We start from the raw sequence: 14,887 nt of genomic DNA, 5'->3' as shown, positions 1-14,887 counted from the left end.
AAGTCTAAGCTTTATAAATTTTCTTCTAAAATAGCATTTAGAGTTATTTTTTTTTTTTATGCAAATTATTATTTTTTGTAAATTTTATTTTAAACCATGTTATTACATTTTTCTTTAAAATCTTAGCAATATTTCTTAGCCGTTTTCATTAAAATGTAAACACTGCATCTTTAACTTTAATTAATTAACCTAAGTTTGGCCGGTAAACCGTAGTTAACGGATCTTATAGGATGCCTAATCCCTTCCCTTTAGGATAATTAGAACCCTTACTTAGAATCACACTGATTAAGCAGACTATTAACAGAGGTTCACTTAGCTTTACCTTAGTTAATAATTAGGTGCCCTAATTCACCTTAAAATCAATTAGGTGGCGACTCCTTAAATAAAGCAAATTGGGAATCACCAATATGTTGTACTCAAATTTAACCCGATTAGAATGGGGTATAACAATCATGAAGAAATCAAGTGAAAAACAAGTCAAAAAGAGGTCAAAGTTAAGAAAATGACAAAAATGGCTAAAACTGCAAAAATTGGACAGTTTTGCCAAATCTGGACAATTGTCAAAATCTGAAAATATGGGGCTGTTTTGGTCATATTTTGATGTGGAAATATTGGGGAGCTATAAAAGCAACACTTGAAGGAAAAAATCATCATCTTTGGTCATTTTCAACACAAGATTTGGAGACTAGGGTTCATCAACTCACACTTTGGAAGAGAAGATTGGAGCACTTTAATGATAAATTTCTTAACCTTTTCTTCAATTCCTTGCTTTGTATTGTATATCTAAGTGTGTAGAATTTTATTCCATCCCTTTAATCTTGTTTATGAAAATATTCATTTGCAAAGTTAGATGAAATCTCTTGTTATGCTTATGTATTGAACGATTTTTATTTCTATTGAAGGGGGTCTTTGTTGTTTTAATTAATCTTGTTCTTTAATGTTTCTTAAGGGATTAGCTAACCCTAAGACCTGCCCATTTACTTCGATTTGAGCTCGAGAGAGGAAGATTGAGGTTGGAAAAGATTAATTAACAAGAATTTAGGTCATTAAATCCCATCTAATAACTTGAGCTAGAGATAGGAAAGTTACTTGAGATTATATTGATTGTGCTTAATATCACACTCTAAGGCTTGAGAAAGCTTAGAGTGAAATTCATTGATTTGGTCGAGAGACTTTTGATGAGATTTTAGAGATCATTATCTAATTAGCATAAACTCACTCATAGTTGTAAAATTGTGAAATACATTGGATCGTTACTTGCGTAATGTCCTTTGTATCCATACTTGTGGCCATTGATAATTTTACCCGCTTTCTAGTTAGTTTTATCTTTGTTAGTTGTTAAAACAAAAATCAAATATTGAAAGAGTGTTTGGCTTAGCGAAGTTGGTGATAATTTCTTACTTGTTTAAATCACCTAGTATATTGTTTCCTGTGGGATCGACCCCGACTCATAGTTGGGTAAATTATATTGCATACGACTATGTACACTTTCTCTTTGAGGAGTGAATTTGGACGTTATCACGCAATAACCTGAAAGAACTAGAATCCCAAACTCATTTGCTTCAAATCTTAAACCCTGCCTCTGTTAAGTCATTAAACTGATAATTTATTGTTACCAGTATGTCCAATTGAGGACTTACGGTGATCAATTTGTACTCTATGCCTTCTACAAAAGACAACTTTTTGGAGCCTTGGCATCCCCCTTTCTCTACTTTTAGCTCATTTTGAGACAACAATTCATCAATTCTAAGATCTTGAAGCTTGGAATTTCTCGAGACCCAACACAAATAATCTTGGTTCCAATGAAATGCCACACTTCGAAAAATTGTCCCAATGTAACAAGCTTCCATCACTGCTTCAGAAACTATACTTGAGAGGTCGGGTTTATTCAGCAAATGCTACACTTTGGAGACACGAATCTGACTGAGTTATCTCTTGTTACAAATCAACGAGGATGCATTCGAAAATTTTAACAAAAATCCTCGACTAGATCTAATTCATTCAGATTCTTAACAAAATATCATCCATAAGTTGTCCACCAAAGACTTAGGAGAAGCTACACTCTTAAGGGGTCGTTTGGCTGGAAACAAGTTATCCCAGGATAACTTGTCCTGGGATTAATTATTCCACCCTCCTACAAGGATAAAATAACACTACAATCCCGGAATTAGTTACACCACCATTTTATCCCAACCAAACATGGAATAAATTCATCTTAAATATTATCCCGGAATTATTTGTCCTTATCTCTTGTACCAAACGAGCGCTTAGGAGTCCTTGGTTCAAGGATTAGAATGTAGAAAAAGTTGTACGAATAAAAAAGCATATGCGTCTCCGCTTTAAGTCGAACCGAGTGCAGTATTGCTTGGAGACGAATTATCCCATGATCGGACCTGACTAAACGCCGCTTATATCCCAACCAAACAATAGATTAAATATTCATCTAAATATTATCCCTAACTTATTTTATCGCTTATCCGTACTCAAACGAAATAATGAGCAGTCCCTTGGTTCAGGGATTAGAATGTAGAAAAAGTTGTATGAATAAAAAAGCATATGCGTCTGCTGGGAGTCGAACCCGCTTAGGAGTCCTTGGTTCAGGGATTAGAATGTAGAAAAAGTTGTATGAATAAAAAAGCATATGCGTCTGCAAGGAGTGGAACCCAGGTCGATTGCTTGGACGGCAATTATCCTAACCGTTGGACTACAAAGCTTCTTGCCAGATGGCTCAAGGTTTTAATTTAGTCTCATTTGATCTAATATACTCCCTACATGGCATGTCTTATTAAAAAATATTATTAACGTTGGCTAACAATGTTATCTTTTCTAACACAAATTGTAATTCTATTAGAATCTTGATTTTGAGACAGAATAAGATACGAATACCAAGCTATATTGAATACAAAAGTGAGGAATAAACCTCAATAGAGGCTAATACGGTTTAATTCAAGATTTTACTCGTTCAGGTTTTATCATTTGACCAACATTAGTGCCGATATTGATTCACAAAAAGAAAATAAGTGGTGCGTGAATAATCAACAATCATATTTAAAATTTGAATAGGTTTAATTTATATAGTCATTAAGGTCTCCTAAACTGATCCACTAAATTTATTGACTTGTTTCTGTCAACCTTAATCATTCAATGTCTTTTATAAAAAATAAAATTTTCATTTGACTTCTTAGTTTCGTTATAGACTTTTCAAAAGGAGAAGACTAAAGTACTCCATTATTGAATGAGTTGTCTTATTAACTGAAGTCATGTTAACTCGTTAATTATATCCTAGCTATTTGATATGGCAAAGTAAATATTAAGAGACAACATAGGTAGTCCATACACCATATATTACTGATAATAAATAATATAACAATTTACACCAACTAAATGCATAAAAAGAAAAATAGAGCAAAATGAGCAAATGCGTCAAAGCACTATATATATTAAGAAAATGAAATACAAATTACATATAACCATCTTGTATTTGGAATTCACTGAACTGACTAATGCATAATTTGTCCCGCGTAAATCCTGTTTAAGAGGAAAGAGCTCCAACCCAACAGGGATATTCCATTCTTGGAGCTTGAACCTTATTTTAATAAATTACAAAGAGAAAACAAAATGCTTCTCTTATACTTTGCTATACTCAAAATTCACCTCCACTTCTTCTTCTCCATGGTTCTTCTTGCAATGAAAGTATAGCACAGTATATGCCACTAATAACAATAAATTAACCAAAGAAGATAAAATAACCACAAACAAAAGTATAATTGTCTGGTTAATTACCCCATTAGGTTTAAGCTTCAAATAACTTTGGGATAGTAATGATGAAATTGTAGAAAATATAACATTTAACATAAATCCATTTAATCTATTCCCCTTAATGAGTCTTCCAGCTTTTGCTATGGCTTTAATTCCATAACAATCTTCTTCAATCACTGAAATAACCAAAGCCAATGTCCAAACAACTGATAAATATAGAAAAAAGAGGAAAGAAATTATTCCAACAAAAATTGCTATAGAGAAAAGGAAAATATTGCTAGGGGAAATTAAAATAGGACTTAGCAAAAATATGACAATAAGAAAATAACCAATACCGAACATGCTCGTGTATAATCCAGTTATAATTGCATATTTAAATGCACTGGAAATTCTCAAGACAAAGTCTTTGAGAGAAATATTGGTATTTTTATAAGAAATAAAGGATGATATAATAGCTGCGATTTTATATAAAATAGAGAGTAAAGACAGAACAACAAGAGTTGCAACATATATAATTAGAAGTATTCTTAAATCCTTTGTAATATCAGCAAGAATTTTCATGATTTTAAATGTATCATCAATTGAAGTAGACAAAATTGATGCCTTGAAAGTAATATCGTGGATGAAGAATTTAACTTCTAAATTCGATATTAATAAAAGGATAGAGGAAAATAGAAAATAAAGAAAACTTGTTAATGCAAATAGCTTTCCATTTCTTGGAATTAATTGAAGAGATTCTTTGAGAATTGAGAGAAAACCAAAAAACTCATAAAATTCCATGCTAGCTATTTCTTGAAGGTACAAAATGATATTTTGAGAGTCTACTTTTTTTTCTTTCTTTGTGTGTGGATTCAACAATAGCATGAGCTTGCTATTTATATTGCCTCTTCGTAATTGATTACTACTATTTTATCTAATTATTATGATATTATTAATTTGAGTAGTCAATATATTGACTGAGTCAAAGTGGAGAATAAAAGGTTTTTGTACAATCTATTTGACGAATATACAAGACATTAGACTACCAAAGTTTCTCGTGGGATGAATATGATCCTTCGCCTTTAATTAGAGGTTCACGTTTGAGCCTTGTCAATAAAAAAATCATGGATGGAAGCCCTTCACTCTTTAATAAATTTTACACGGCACTAATTCAGATTAGTCAGAACAGAATGCAGCTATCAAAAGGTCATTTCCATAAAAGAAATCAGGTCGTAGTTCTTATTTTACAAATTAGTCAAATATCACATCGTCGTATATACTTTTCTCCCCAGTTCTTTGATCATTCTATGATCGTTACTATTTAGGTAGAAGATCCTTTTAGGTCCTTAAAAATAACATATGAGATTTGAAAGAATAATACATGAGAGTTTAAAGGGATATTTTCTTCTTTTTTGGATTTTTCGTTTTAATTTTTTCAAATTATAAGCGAACATAAGAGATCATTTTCGAAGAATCGACTTATCGATCCATCCTTTTGTCAGCTGTGCTGTTGATATTTCTTTTTCAGTCTTTCCATTATATTGGTGGAAAAAGAAATCCTTTTAATTTAAATAAATTATTGTCCTTTTAATGCAATCTTCGTATGGAAGAAATGAAGAAAGTGCCAAAAGTTCGAAATAAATTTCCTCAAGGAACTTGTCAAACAAGATAATTGCAAGGCGAATTCTTATTTCCTAGAAATTATTATAATTGACTGTACAATCATTTGACCTTTTCGTAGTTGGTTTTGTCAAAATCACAATCAATTTTTCAAGAAATTTAAATCTATTAAACGGATGAATCTAATAAATTTCTTTTTCTCTACGATAATAATGTCGATTACCATTAGGGGTGTCACACCGCCGGATGTGCCCGTATTTGAACGAATCAAAATGTGTTGAGTTAATAAATGACCAACCTAAACTTATACGAATTAGGCGGGTCATATTTTATGGATTAATTCTGCAATCTCTAATTACCATTATGTTTACATGACTGCTTAAAAATACTCGAGCCATACGCTAGCATGGAGTAAAGTCAACAAATGGATAGACTTGTATAGACTAATAGCTAGTTTGATCAAGTTTTTGGGAAGTCAAAAGCGTTTAGTTTTATTATAAAAATAATTTATTGTAGAGAGTTGAGGTGTTTGATCAAACTTTTTTTAAAAAAAAAAAAAGTACTTTTGAGTATTAGCAGAAGCTATATATCAAAAGGTACGAAAAAAACTTTTCACCAATAAGCACTTTCGGAACCTTGATTAAGCACAAATTATTGCTATAATAGTGAAAACAAGTGATATTCCAACTGACTAGTCAAGCAAAGTAGCTCTCTCCAAAAGCATTTTCTAGAAAAATATTTCTGATAAAAAAAACAATCTTCAAAATAAACAAAATTCGAAAATTTGGCAAACATGCTATAAGAATGAGAGTTTAAACCTTATAGAAATTATTCAATATCTTTCCCTTATTCTCTTTAACGACACCTGTGATACTTATAGAAATTGTGAAATCTTGGTGGGTTACCTTTTTCTGCGACAGATGTTTGATAAATAATACTTTTTTCTTGTAAATGAGCTTTTTAGATAGCGGTTTAAAAATTCTTTTTGAACAAACTGAAAATTTTATAAAAAAAGTTAGATCACGATTTAAATTTTGTAAGTTATTGCAAATATTAGACGACAGTCTAATGTTATTGTCTGTAAAATTGAACATATATACAAGCAAATATTAGACTCGAATCTAACATTATCTGAACGGGTAATTTACTAAGTGCTATACTACAAAACTTTTAATAACAGGGACAAAATCTAAATGGTAGGCTATAAAGAAACATTTGCGTAAATCAACCTACGGAACTCCACTGGTTAATTAATTTATTTTATTCTGACAGTGACAAACAAAGACCTTGCAAATAGAATAAACACAGCGCAATTTCAAACGAAGACCTCGTAAATAAAATAAGGCAGCATAATTCTACTTACCTTGACTACTTCAAAAGCTTTACAATACAAATTTGTGTATAATTACTATCTATATATTATACGTTTATTATATATAGATACGAAGTCAGAATTTAAAGTATGGATTTGGAATTCTAGTCTTTTTAAGTTATTAGATTGTAAATTAATAATTTTTACATATTTAATGATTTTTTTAAGAGAAATATAACCAAAAGCCTAACTCCACCCTTAAATTTTACATATTTATTTATACACCAAGTACGACTACAAACATTATGGTTGAACAATTAAACGAAAGCTTTTTTAGCCAATGGCTAAAAATGTTAAAAGACCCCATTAAAAATTCCAATGGTCAATTTATTGTATTTTAACAGTTGCAAACAAATACCTAGTAACTAAATTAAGGCAAGTACTTTCAAAGGAAGACCTCGTATAAGCAAAATAAAATAATAAGGCAACATAATTCTACTTCCATTGACTACTTCAAAAGCTTTACACTTGCAAATCTTCAAATGCTTATAACTTCAAAAAACCAAACTCACTATCATACCTAATCCCAAAAATTTCAAGAATCAAACAATGGGGCATTACTATTTTTTTAGTTTTGTAGGGATTCTTAGGGAATCCATCCAACTTATTCCAAAAAATGGTAAAATCATGGGATTAATAACCATGTTTTACCTTATTTTGACATCAATCTTCTTCCTGATATTCAAATTCACTTCTGATTCTTTGTTAAGAGACATGTTTATTAAAGAATCCCTCATTCCTATTTCTAGTACAAATGGTTCTTCACTTGGTAATCTCCTTTCTAATATTAAAGAAAATTTTAAACTTGTTTTGGCCATTGATTTTTCATTCACCTTGTCCTATTTCATCATCTCAATTTTCTCTACTAGCACAATAATCTTAATTTCTTCTACATCATACCATGATAAAACCTTAAATTTCAAAGATTTAGGTATCAAGATTTTAAGATCACACAAAAGGTTATTTTTCACAATGTTTTACACTACAATTCTTGTTATTGGATATTTTTTCTTATGTTTATCCATGGCAACTCCTTTATTGGCTACCTCTAACTTATATGATTTTTCAATGGTTATTATTTTCGCAATATTCGCGTATATTTTCTATCTATATTTATCGGTCGTTTGGGTGCTGGCCTTAGTGGTTTCAATTGTTGAAGAAGGTTATTATGGAGTTATGGCTCTTGGAAAAGCTGGAAAAATAATTAAGGGCAATAAGATGAAAGGGTTTATTTTAAACATTGTGTTCAACTTATTGGCTTTAATTATTTTTGTGGGTACTAGGATTGTTAAAGATGAGAAATGGATTGTTAACAAGAATATTTCAACGTTGATTTTGGTGAATGGTTCTTGTTTATTGAAGGTGTTCGAGCTTGTGAATTATACAGTTCTATATTTTCATTGCAAGAAGAGAAAAGGGGAAGAAGAGATTATTGAATTGCAAGGAAGTATCGACTATAGCAAGATCTCTAATTTTCCATTAATAATTGATGATGCAAATTAGTCTAGAGAAACATGGAAGGTAGGGTCGAATTCGAGGTCTATTACGGATCTTAAAATTCTTTCTGCAGAGTCAAATGTCTTGGTTATTCGGATAAATATTGAGAACATAATCTCTTGTGATCACTTACAATTTGAACTGAAAGAAAATAATTTCTAAAAGACTTTTACTGATTTATTTAGCAATTTCCTGTGTTATCTTTAGTAATCTCTTATGGAAAATATCGCTTAACTAAAATAGCATTTGTAGTGAACCACGAAACTCAATCTCCTAATAAAGGGTCGAATTTCAATAATGTCTTGTCTTATTCAAATTAAATTTTGATGGGCCCGGGTCTTGACTAATGGACTAACGACTTGGCCCATGTCCCCTTGACTTTTCTTTTCCTTTCCTTTTTAGCTTCCCAACTCTTTTAATTGGTAAATAAAACAAAATTTAAGATGTTAATTACTATAACAATGACAATAACAATTGTAGCAACAATAACGAATATTTTAATGAAAGTTATAGTAACATAAAAAAGGAAAATTAGCAGTTAAGTATCAGCATGTGAAGTGGATACTAAAGATGATAGGACAAGATTAACCAAAACAAAAGTGAAATAAAAAAACAATAAATGAAGATAAAGTAAAAAATAAAAATAAAAATATAGATATAAAGAAATATTGAATATTGAAAAAGAATAAAGAAAATCAATTCAGACTATTATTCTCTTATATTAGTGCCATTTTAAAGTTATACTAGAAGGGGCTGCCCGTGCACTGCACGGGCCCAAGTGAAGGTTAGAATAGCAATATCGCCTGAAAAAAGTTGTACAACACTGATGTATATGAAAGAGTAAAGAATACAAAAATGCAAATGCTTAGGAGAACTCACAACACATATTGCAAAATATTTCAATACATGGAAGACAAATCTTTTACAAAATAAGTTGAACCTGTAAAGAAATCTATCTTAAGAACTGAAAAAGACAACCCAAAAAAGAAAAAACAATCAACATCTGAGCACAAAGACATAACAGCAGCGGCATTTGGAGCAACAAAACAATGTTTGTGCCTTCCTTGAGCAAAGGAGGATAATTGTAGCTTCACTCAACTTTAAGGTGAGAGATTAACCACTTCAAAAGTGCTTGGAATTTTGGCCAGTCAATTTGTCAATAAGTATTGAAATCTAGAAATGGAAGTCTCACACAGAGGGACCCTGGCTTTTGAAGTTAGTGGAGAGAGGCTTCAATTTTCATGACCCTTCCACTACTCAGCTTCAGTTATTGCACTCCCATGCTCAGATAATCGAAGGCAAAGCTACCAATGTCTAGTAAGGACTCTTCCGAATCAGCAGCAACCCAGGCTCCAATATGAAAAACTCAAACCACCGTAAAGTTCAATACATATATGTTAACATACTAACTTCGTTAACTTCTCATCTAGCAATTGTGATCAGCAATGCAGCTTTGGCTTTTCCACGTTCCTATTTTTGTAGTGCTCTTGGATGCTTCACTAGAACTCATTCAAATTTAATGATGAAGTCATAGCATTCCGACTTAAAGAGGCAGTACTAACATTTAAAGAGGCAGTACTAACATTTTATGGATCATGTTTCCTGCTAAATTCACTAAATGAATATCAACCCTCTGACTTTCTTGAATTAGTGTGTTGTGGAGGATTATATTGAGAAAATTAAATAAAACAACCCTAACCCTTCATTTTTACTTGTGACAATGAAGCATCAAGAAGCAGGCAAACTGAAAATGAAGAATATTCCAAAAAAGAAGCTAAAGTTTCAAGATCTCTACACTAATGTAGGTGAGTACATTTTCTCATTTCCATCACCAACAAAAAGTACTACTATAAGATAAATGAGCTCCACAACTAAAATTTGACAAAGAGAAGGATCTCTACATCATCATTTATGTATTTTCCTTTTCAAGCACTATATTTTAAGTAAAAGATGGTGCTTTCATTAGTTTTCCAAGGGTAACCAGGACATTGAATTAAAAAGGGGACATAGTTTTTGAAAAGTGACCGTGCTAGGTGAAACATGATGAAAATTTATGCAGCTATTAACCATTTTCCTTTCATTTATTTTCCTAAGAAAGTAAACATAGATTTGAAGATACAAATAACAATGTAGAGATGGAAAAACAAAGAGAGTATGATCTGGGATAGGAGTAATCTTCACCTAGCAATTTTAAATACCTCTTTTGGCCTTGCTAAAGAGCTTCAAATTGCCAATCTGGAAATCAAGCAGTTGACATAAATAGCCTACGTCGCTTGCTGTCCTAACAAAAAAGACCATATCTTTCGTTAGCTTTTCTTAGTATATTTTTAATCAATTACCTCAAAAAATGTAGCGAAATTAACTGTTACGAATTAAAATTATTAACGTCAGTCAACAACAATTAAAAACATGATCCTGTGCTAAATCAAGCTCGTAACCGAAGTAGCAAGGATTGATTCTACTCTATAACATATCGCAAATACAAATAAATATAAAATGAAGTATCTCCTTTTTTCCTGATAGTTCTGCAAGCTCTTTTGTTAGAAATATGTACACCTTGGCTATAATGTGGTTCACTAAGAACTCAAAGCTTTGTAACTATATTACAAATATAGAACCAAAAGGATAGCAGTTACACAATACTAATTTGCTCGTAAGAATTGCACTTACTAAATACTGTAAGAAAGTCTTAGCACTTATTCAAAAGATTATGAGCTATCAGTTTTTTTGAAAAGAATGACTTAGTTTTACTAACAAAATCGTGCTGCCAACCAGAAGAATTGTAAAATTCCACAACATATCCAAGGAATTATGAGATGTCTACCTTACTTTTTTTTTTCTTTAATTCTATTTCTCAGAAACATCAGCAGAATTTTTAGCCAATGCAATTAGGCCACCAATAGCAAGGGAGCTGCCTTCATGCTCTATCTAAGTTGACCTTTATATTTCCTACCATAGTATTGAAATTGAAATAAGCTAAAATTTGTTGGTGCTCATGCTCCATAAAGAGAGAGCGAGAAACAGACAACAAATGCAGAGAAACCCAAATATTAGGAATGTCTAGGTAACAGTTTCCTTGTTCACCGGATAAGGCAAATGTTTTGGTGAGATAATTTAAAAAACTAAGTTCATAGTGCAGAGGCGAAATATCCTATTCTCACCTATATGCTCTTTTCTCTGTACTATTGCTACACTTCCCCACCAACTCCCTGGACACCTAGTAAGATGACATTAAATGCACTTACGGAAATGAGTTAGTAGGATTGAAGTTGGGAAAGATTATATTATCTGATAATGCAGACACACCGCAATTAGGGTAAATGAGAGACAAATTACATGTAAGCTTCATACCATAGAACATTGAGATTGCCTTCCGTACGTATTCGATTGAGTCTTGTTACTCATAGGTAACAGGAAGTTAACTTGCATAATTTAAAGGTAGAACTTCCTATTACCACAGAACACCAACAATCCATCCACATGATCTCACACAACTTTTGATTTGTGAATTCATTCTTTTCCTAAACTACTTTTAAAATGCAATTTAAGAACATATTCACATGACCTCAAACAACAACCTTTTATTTTACTCCCCTTTTTTTCCTCAACAATTGAAACATTTTCAAGAGTGAACTAACATGCTCAATTAGCATAGTATTATATGTGTTTTAGGGCTTGTCAAAGAGTTAATGTTTTTTTTTCCTCTGCTTGTGCTTACCACTTCTCTATAGATGTAAAGTAACAAATCAAGTTTTGTGACAACAATTTTCCTTCTTCCACAGAAAAGCACTCAGTTATCCAAAAAAGTCCATCTAAGTCATCACTGTTGTTATACTTTGTTCAATCACTAAGCCCATCACAACTGCTCAAAAGGACCAAAGTTCTTTATGATCATTCTTGAAAGTATGATCAAATTCCTCTCTAAGTTACAAAAAGGTAGCTCTTGAAAGCTTTCTTCTGTTTCATGTCTAGCAGCGAGGCAGGAAAAGTGACGATCATTATTACAAATGAGTAGACGAATTTTAAACTTATTGTCAAACGCCTTGGGTTCATAATCCACTTAAAAAATTCTAGACATCTTTGATACCTCAGGTTTTTTGTTTATTCTGCACTAATTGTTGTAACGAAGATATAATTCATCAGATAGACATTATGCATGTGCACACAGAATCACTAACTTGCATGTAAAAACACTAGCAAGATATTATTCAAAAAGAAAAGGAAACTAACCTATACACACAAAATTTTGACATAAATAAAAGAATGGTTGCCCAAATAACTCTGGAAACAGAGAGGCCAAACCAGATAAAAAAAAATAGAGAAATTAAAATCTCTCAAGAGTGAAGACACCAAAAAATACAATCACATGGCGAAGTATGTATGTACGGTAGCACTCCATTTCCATTAGAGAGCTCAATTTAAAGAATTCTCAGGGCTCTCGCGCCATAAACGACCATCCAGACCCATCAACAGAAAATTTTCACACTTTAAAAGAATGAAAACAGGAAGAAGCATTGAAGAAAGTTTAGAAAACTAACCAGAAGAGTGAGATGGCACTTGAAAGAGCTAAGAGCCAAAAGGAAGAGTTGAGGTTTTTGAACTTTGAGTAATTGAATGTAAAACCAAAGAATTAGTAGGCATTTGGCCATGAGTTTTGAAACCATAGTTTCAAACCAGCGCTTGGACATGCATTTAAAACCTCAAATCATCCAAAAAGATATGATTTGGGGTTTGAAACCACAGTTTTAATTTTTTAAAATATAAAATTTAACTCTTAAGTTTATATTTTATAAAAAAAGACCCATAAGTTGGTAGATATTTTTAACAATTAACCCCAATAATCATTTACCAATCTCATTAATTTTTATCAAATTTTATTTATGTCTGCCAACCTTTTAATTTTGTAAAAAAAGACCCATAGTTTAATTTTATTTATTGAACTAAAATTTGATCAATTAATGTTGTATTTTTAGAAAGGTCTTCTAGTATTAATTTTGAGCCGGTTATTATGAATTAGCGTATTAATTTTGTTATGAACTATGACTTGCTCATTTGGTAAGATTGTATAAGAATTGAGAATGTTTTGATAGTTTTCACAACTTGTGGGTATTTTATGTCTATAAGAGAAAAATTTCTTAAAATATCCAAATTACATGTCCAAACATGATTTCAAACCAGGTTTCAAACCATGTCCGAACGAGGCCTTAGATTGTGAAATGTGTATCTAACAAAAAGCAATACACGTGTCTAATGCAAATTCATGAAGAGTAATCTTCAATTTATAGAATTACCCTTAGATTTTTTTTAGAATACCCATATTACCCTTGTTCGTCCACCCCAAACTCTCATTTCTATATAGTAGTAAAATTAGCAAACTATGCCCGTGCGATGCACGGGGCCCAATATGATTAATTTGGTTACTCAATTTAGTTAATCTTTATGATTTGTATATTGCAAAGGATACTGCGATTTTTCGTAGTGAGTCTCCATATTTTTTTTCCTCTTATTTGTTGTTGCTGTGTTCGCCCCTCTTGGACACTTATATATATTAGAAACTTTTAGTAATGTGGCCAAGTAATATGGGACGGAGGGAGTACTTCATTTATTAATTCTTAAAGAACGTGAAAAGTCAAAAGTGAACAAATAAAAGTTCACGGAGGAAATAAATGTGTCGCAGAACTAAAATTGAAGTGCATACGTGTATACAATAGAAAAGAATAAATATTCTCTACTATGACATATGTCCACGTGGGATAAAAAAGTAGTTAGTTAAAGTGAACAACCAAGTAATATGGGACGAAGGGAGTACTTCATTTATTAATTCTTAAAGAACGTGAAAAGTCAAGTATAGTAATGTGGCAAGTAATACGACGAAGGGAGTACTTCATTTATTAATTCATAAAGAATGTGAAAAGTCAAGTAATGTGGCCAAGTAATATGGGACGGAGGGAGTACTTCATTTATTAATTCTTAAAGAACATGAAAAGTCAAAAGTGAATAAGTAAAAGTGCACAGAGAAAATAAATATGTGTCGAAAAATTAAAATTGAAGTGCATACATGTATACATGAGAAAAGAATAAATATTCAGTAAGAACGTGAAAAGTCAAAAGTGAACAAGTAAAAGTGCACGGAGGAAATAAATATGTGTTGGAGAATTAAAATTGAAATGCATACGTATATACATGAAACAAGTAAAAATGCATAGAGGAAATAAATACGTGGCGGAGAATTAAAATTGAAGTGTATACGTGTATACATGAGAAGAAAATAAATATTTAGTACTATGACATATATCCACGTGAAGTTTATTAATTCTTCAAGAACATGAAAAGTCAAAAGTGAACAAGTAAAAGTGCACGGAGAAAATAAATTTGTGTAGGAGAATTAAAATTGAACTGCATACGTCTATATATGATAAAAGAATAAATATTTAGCAAGAACGTGAAAAGTCAAAAGTGAACAAGTAAAAGTGCACAGAGGAAATAAATATGTCGGAGAATTAAAATTGAAGTGCACACGTCTATACATGAGAAGAGAATAAATATTAAGTACTATGACATATGTAAATATTCAGCAAGAACGTGAAAAGTCAAAAGTGAACAAGTAAAAGTGCACGGAGGAAATAAATATGTGTCAGAGAATTAAAATTGAAGTGCATA

General features: G+C 31.5%; 1 pseudogene; it reads right to left on the bottom strand.

Annotated features, from left to right (window-relative positions):
* LOC132039215 (probably inactive leucine-rich repeat receptor-like protein kinase At5g48380) overlaps positions 1-1,850 on the bottom strand; it is a 5,253-nt pseudogene extending 3,403 nt beyond the window's left edge.
* Positions 1,851-14,887: the final 13,037 nt, after the last annotated feature.

This window comes from Lycium ferocissimum, chromosome 12, assembly GCF_029784015.1.
Source record: "Lycium ferocissimum isolate CSIRO_LF1 chromosome 12, AGI_CSIRO_Lferr_CH_V1, whole genome shotgun sequence".
NCBI lineage: Eukaryota > Viridiplantae > Streptophyta > Magnoliopsida > Solanales > Solanaceae > Lycium > Lycium ferocissimum.
This window is presented reverse-complemented; position numbering and strand designations above follow the sequence as displayed.